Here is a 7082-nt window from a genome sequence, read left to right as displayed (position 1 = left end):
ATTGCCTCTAGGGCATATTTCCTTCAGAAGCAATATAGTAGCGGATAGTATTTCCCTTAGTAGAGAACCAAGGTTATCTAACCAATAGGAGAATCACGCAAACACCCATCAATAGTACCTACACGCACAAGAGCAAATACTTGTAGCGAACGCGGGAAAGAGGGTTGTCAATCCCCTTGTACTCGTTAATTGCAAAGATCAAATCTGGTAATAGGTGATAGATAAATTGCAAAGTAAAATAAAACAAAGAAAACCGCAGCAAGGTATTTTTGGTTTTTGTAATATGATTAGAATAGACTCGGGGGCATAGTTTTCACTAGAGGCATCTCTCTCATAAAGATAGCATACGGTGGGTAGACAAATTACTGTTGGGCAATTGACAGAAAAGAGCATAGTCATAATGTTATTCATGGCAGTGATCATGTATATTGGCATTACGTCTGTGACAAGTAGACCGACTCCTACTTGCATGTACTACTATTACTCCACTTCGAGATCTTTCTATGCTTGCCTCTCTACGCATAAAGTTTATAACAAATAGAGTAGTGCATGAAGTATGATAGACACAACGTAGATAGAATAAAACCAAGCAATATGATTAAACCCTGTCGTTTTACCCTTAATAGCAACAGTACGGTACGTGCCTCGCTGCCCCTGTTGTCACTGTGTGAGGACACCGCAAGATTGAACCCACTATAAACCACCTCTCCTTCTGAAGATAAATCAATCTAGTTGGCCAAACCAAACGGATAGATCGGAGAGAAATACAAAGCTATAACAATCATGCATAATAAAGTTAAGAAAAGACTCAAATACTTTCAATGAATAATCTGATCATAAACTCACGATTCATCGGGTCCCAACAAACACAGCGCAAAAGAAGATTACATCGAATAGAACTCTGAGGAGAACATTGTATTGAAGATCAGAGAGAGAGAGAGAGAGAGAGAGAGAGAGAGAGCTAATTACTATGGACCTGTAGGTTTGTGGTGAACTACTCACACATCATTGGAGGTGCAGTAAGGTTGATGTAGAGGCCCATTGTGATCGATTTCCCCCTATGGTAAAGTACTGAAAAGGCCTCCAGATGGGATCACGAAAGAACAGAGACTTGCGACGATGGAAAAGTTGTTTCGGTGGATGCTCTGGGGTTTTTCCAATATTAGGGAATTCATAACACTAGAATTAGGTCAGACGAAGTCACGAGGGGCCCACAAGGCATTAGGGCGCGCCTACCCCCCCCCCCCCCCAAGGGCGGCCATGTTGCCTTCCCGTCTCCTCGTAGGTGTTCTGGTCCTCCCCCGAAACTTTTAGGGTCTCTTATGTCTAGAAAAAAATCATCAAAAAGTTTCGTCATGTTTGGACTCCGCTTGGTATAGATTTTCTGCAAAACCAAAAACAAGCAGAAAGTAGCAACTGACACTAGGCACTGAGTTAATAGGCTAGTCCCCAAAAATGATGTAATGTTGCATAAAAAGTATATAAGATTAGTAATATAATAGCATGAAACAATAAAAATTTATAGATACATTGGAGACACATATCAATTGTCCATGTCGATCGCCAACCTTACCTCGACTGGCGACATCCACGGCCAAGCGGCAGACTACGGCAAAGAGTAGGACGTGGGACACGGAACCGTCCATGTACGGGGAAGAGTAAGACACGGGACATAGGGTCGTCCACGTCCTAGGAAGAGCAGGACATGGGACACGAAAGTGCCCAAAGCCGGTGAAGATTTAGGCTAGGATTATGTCTGACTGCTTTTGTTTAATGAAATATGTCAAAATTTTCACGAATTTGGTCTGTTTTAAATAAAATTATCCAGATTTGCATGAAATATGTATTTTTTGTTAAATTTTGTTTGAAGTGCGTGCACGCATTATGGTCATGCGGTTGGGTGGCTGGATTTTGTATCCATGTCTGCGGGCGAGGCCATGGAGGGATAGTGCGCCCCATTTGGGACACGAAATTAGATATGCCCTTATTGGATTTAGGGCATCTCCAACATTGCCCCCCCAAAATGGACATAGTATTTGTCCGCGTACGCGTCTCCGGACATTGATACAGGAGCTGACCATCAAATACTTGCCCCCAAACCTCTTCCTGCAATACAAATTAATTTAGACATAATTCATGCAAACATGACGGAATGCATGCAAATGGACATAAATTTGATATATTTTATGTAAAATGGATATTTCATTTGTTCGATTAAAACCTAAAAGAACTTGGACTAATTTGTGGAGGATGGTAACCTTGTATGCCTCGCTGGGCTGGCTGACAGCACCTCCGTTGTTGTCGTCGTTGGAGTGATCCTTTCAGCATCAGGAGGGCGCGGGGGCACAACAGCCCTGCTCAACCACCGCTTGGCGCTTGTGGAGGAGCCGCTCGGTTTCCTCCCGTGTTGTGTGGAGGTCTGCCTCGGCCAACACCGCCCTTGGTGAGGAGCCCTCCCTGGCCCCTGTCGACAATGACGAAGGTGTCATTGAGCGACCACTCCCCCATGATCTTGGTGAGCTCCCCATCGAGCCGGTGTAGTCATGGTGCGGAGGTCTCCGCGGTGGTCAATGGCCCAGGCCTCCATGTGGACCCATGCCGACGCCTCTTTGAACTTTATTAACGCTGCTTGACGCATTGCGTTGAGTGACTCCCTCTGCACCGCCTACGTAGTCGCCCTGTCCTCCGCCGACATGATGATCCGCGACAACGAGCCGCCGCCAATGTAATGGAGGAGGCACCCGCGCGCCATCACAATTAACAGGGGCACTTCCTCCTTCACGGCCTTGCCGCCTTAGACGTAGCGAGGCGGCGATGTCAGCTCCTACTTCATGCGGCGTCTGATTTATACGCTTTGATTGAGTGGGGGAGCGTTGGCTCCGACTTGATGCGTCGAAGAGGCGATGACGCCGTCTTCACCTTTACGTGATGGTGAGATGGCGATGTCGGCTCCTCCTTGATGCGGGCTCGCGGCGGCGAGGGCAGTGCTACACCGCGGTACCTGAGCGATTGCTCGATTATGAGCTCTATTTGCGCCATGTACTCCCTCGCCCGTCGTCACCGCCTCGGCGAGGAGGCGTAGCTGCTACGGCTCTTGATCCTCCTCGTCATCGGAGGAGGTGATGATCTCCTCCTTCACAGAGGAGCCGACCGCTGTGGAGGTCGATGGCCGCGGAGAACAACGATGCTGGTGCCAAGATCCGGATTTGTAAGAAGATCCGGTGCAACCAGCTGCCGGCGTGGAGAACCACGACTTCGTCATCGTTGACGACGGTGAGCGAAAACGGAGAGGGGAGGAGAGGCGGTGAGCGGAGAGCAAAGGATGCGTGGTCTAGTGTGGATGGCGCCGGGGAAAGGACATGCCGCTTAAATAGGCGCAACCAAGCAAATGGACGCGTAGCCGGCTTCAATGCGACGCCGGAGTAGGCTTGTCGTCGTCGCGTCGGCTTTTCGGGCAGAGAGGGTTTTGGGATGGGACGTGACGGTCGGACGCGTACCGGATGGTGATCCGGACATCCGCAAAGCTCCCTTTGATTTGCGTCCAGTTTGCGGTATTTCAGACAACCGGAAGCGCTCGCGGACCCATGAGATACCTCTTTGGATGAATTGTAGCGTTCTAACAGCTTGGTCCAAACATTTATATTTCAAGGGTCTTGAAGATGCCATGCTAAGAGCATCTCCAGCCGCGCCCCCAACAGGCCCCCCAGGCCACTTTTTGGCGCCGGCGTCGAAAAAAATGGTCCAGTCGCGTCCTCAGGAGCCCGTTTTCCGCCAGATTGGGCCGAAATTGACGCCGGCGTACCCAACTCAAATCCGGCATGCTGGGGGTCGCGTGGGAGCGCCGGACGGACCGTTTTTAGCGCGAACTGTGATGGGCCTGCCCTGTCAGCGACGGGCCGCTTCATCGTCCACATTGCCTCGTTTCCCGTGGGAATCAATGCCAAAGCTGCCGCGCCGTTGCCTCCATTGATGCCGCGCCTGCCATGATGCAGCGCGCCGGTCAGCATGCCCATTGATGCCGCGCAGTGAAGCGTTGCGTCGCCCAGCGCCACGACGCCCGCCACGCGTCGCCTGGCATGTGCCTCCCGCCGCCCGCCTCGCCGGTGAACGCCACACTAAAGCACATCGCCTCTCTTCCCCCCCCCCCCCTCCCTCGCGCCTCGCACACTCCACTCCCCCCCCCCCCGCCGACGAGCAATGGCAGCGCGGTACCCAGGCGATTCCGCGGCGAAGAACGGTTTCGGCCGCCGCCACCTCCACGAGTGGGAGGCGCGCCTCCTTTTTGAGGCCGACTACCCGGCTCCCCCAGACATGAGGGTGTCGGGCGTGTGGCGTTTGAGCGCCGGCGGCGTGCCGGTGCCACCCGCTCCCACCGGGGCGGACCGGCGGGCAGAGTTCGCCCGCATTAGGTCGTCGCTGGCGGGGGAGCAGTGGCGAACACCGGCGTACTCCCCCGACAACAGCATGTTCTGGACGATCTACTTCAACAGCCGCCGCGACAGCCTGATCGCCTCCACCAATGGCATCGTGCCTCGCGGCCGCCACAACGCCGAAGGGCGGCGCGAGTGGTGGGGGGTGCCCGGCCGCACCCTCGAGCACGTCCTCGACTACATCGAGGCCGGCAACACGCGCGCCTCGAGTACCCCGCCCCCGCACCCCCGTCCTTCTCTCGCCGCCGTGGCAGCTCGTGGATGCCGCGGCGGTTGTCGGACACGACGACCTCCTCCTCCTCGGGCAGCTCGCCGGCGGCCTTCGCCGTCAAGCCCGAGCCGCAGGACACGGCGGGGGAGTCCCCGCTAAGGCGCCGCACCCGCAGCGGCGCCCTGACCATCCCCGAGGAAGGCCGCGGCGGTCGCCTATGCCTCGTCCGGCCGAAAACCGAGCCGGAGCCTCCCCTACTCCCGGTAAAGTCGAAGCACCTCGTGATGGCCGCCGCCGACGAGACGGCCATGAGGTGGGCGAGGGAGGACTACGTCCGCGGGCAGGTGGCTCGCCAGCGCCGCTCCCTCGAGGAACTCAAGGCGCGCCACCGCCGCCCCTTCCGCGAGGTGGACGGCGTCCTCTACCTCGACAACGACGAGGAGGAGGCCGGGTCATCCCGCGTCGGCGACACTGGACAGGGCTGCAGCAAGGACGGCGGCGGGTGGCAGGACGAGGACGAGGACGAGGACGACGACAGCGGCGGCGGCGGAGACTACACCGACTTCTACAAGGGCCTAGGCATGTAGAAGACGGACGGCGGCGAGGCGTGGCGAGGACGGCGTAGCTAGGCCGTGTTTGTCTTTTTATTTGTTTTTTATACAAATTTGAATGAATGTCGCCGAGTTTGGATGAATTTTGACGAGTTTGTGCCAAAAAACGTCGAATTCGTTTTACCCTGGGGCCGACCTTGGGGTGACAACTGGTAACGCAGTCGCCCCCATGCCGAAAATCTCGCCGGCTCGCTCCTAAGACGCATTTTTTCGGTGTCCTGAGAGGCCGAACGGTTGGAAATGCTCTAATGTCCGCAGTGAGTGAGATCCACTGACATGCCACGGGCATATCATCACATAGAGATCGAGCGACATGCCCTACCGTCTTTCAGACATCTGACTAAGAATCAATGGGCTAGATCAGTGTACCCACGCTACGGTGCATGAACAGTGCCCGTGCTAGGGACCGTCGCTGCAGGACGCTGAACAGTAGGCATCTACAGTGGTTCCCTGCTACAGCACGTGATCTGGGCTGTTGTTTCTCGATCCAACGGCCAGGCGTGCATGTCACTGGATCCGTGTCCTGCGCGTACCGTGGTTGCCGTACGGCGCGCGCGTGTGCCTTGTCCGTGTGGTCTGGTCGCAGGGAATAATCACTCAGGTGGGGTGGGTAGCAACGTCACATGGCGATGGCGCCGCGCAAACCCTTGAAGTCTTCAAAGGTCCAAACTGGGTTAAGTCACCGGTACGTACGACTAACCAAAACACCGCGCCGCGCCGTTCAGTTCGTCGTTTCGTCACCGCCACCAACCATCGCGCGACGGCGACGGTGACGGCGGACCCCATGTTAGATCTTTGAGAGGGCATCCCTCGCGTTCCGTACGGACGGCACGGATGATGGGTGTGTATGTGTATGTATGCTAGTGCCGGCAGCGCCGTTCACCTCTCCCGTAGGAAGCAGGACAAGCGTGACCGGTGCTTTGCCGGCGGTCAACCGGCCACGTGGCCGGACAAACCTGCTGAAAGTCGTCGCCCCAGGTCTAAAGGCGCACGGGCACGGTCAAATGCCATACCACCAGAGGAATTTTGCGGCATATCACCTGACCTGCCTGCACCTTCCTCGCGTACCTGAGTCATGGCCACTGGCCTACTAGCTTTCCTTTCCATGCAAAAATCAATCGCCTTTTCCAGCGCCAAAGCTCGGACGCTTTCCCCCAGCCACCCCAAGTGTAAATTATACTGTACAGTACTAGTTTACATTGTACGTACCCGAAAAAGAATGAATTAAAACATCTACAGCCGGCACTCCAAGCCCGTATCAAACACCCAGGCTGAAGGTCCGGCCACGAAATTTTAATCCAAACAGGTGTCTCAAACGGGCCTTAAAAATCGACACCCTTTATATCCAGCCTACATATGAAGTGTATACGAAGCGATCGGCCACGCCCGCCGACCTCGCTGCAGGTCGTAGTGGTCCCATCTACAACGACGAAAGTTCCGTTTTCTTTTATTGGTGCACCTAAATTTTAGTCTCACATTACCGCGCGAGGCGGACGCCAGCCGGCTTAAATAGCTGCGCCGGCGCATGGTGGCAAGCTTCTTTGTAGTTGTGTAGATCTATCAATTCCCACTGCGTGAGGGAGATAACTTGACACTAGAGTGCATTTCATTAACTGATGATTATTCATCAAGTGTCAAGCTCGTCTCGTTCATGTATGTTGATACCCTACTACAGTGACAGTAGATTTCTTTTTGTTCAAAACTTTACACGCACTATAATTTGGAATAGGGGGAGTACTAGTAATATTTTCGTAAAATGTAAACTTGCAGTAGGGAATTTATTTATTTATTTTGTCGAAAAAGAATGGATTACGCTGGAGTGGCCCACGG

This window comes from Triticum aestivum, chromosome 6A, assembly GCF_018294505.1.
Source record: "Triticum aestivum cultivar Chinese Spring chromosome 6A, IWGSC CS RefSeq v2.1, whole genome shotgun sequence".
Lineage (NCBI taxonomy): Eukaryota > Viridiplantae > Streptophyta > Magnoliopsida > Poales > Poaceae > Triticum > Triticum aestivum.
This window is presented reverse-complemented; position numbering follows the sequence as displayed.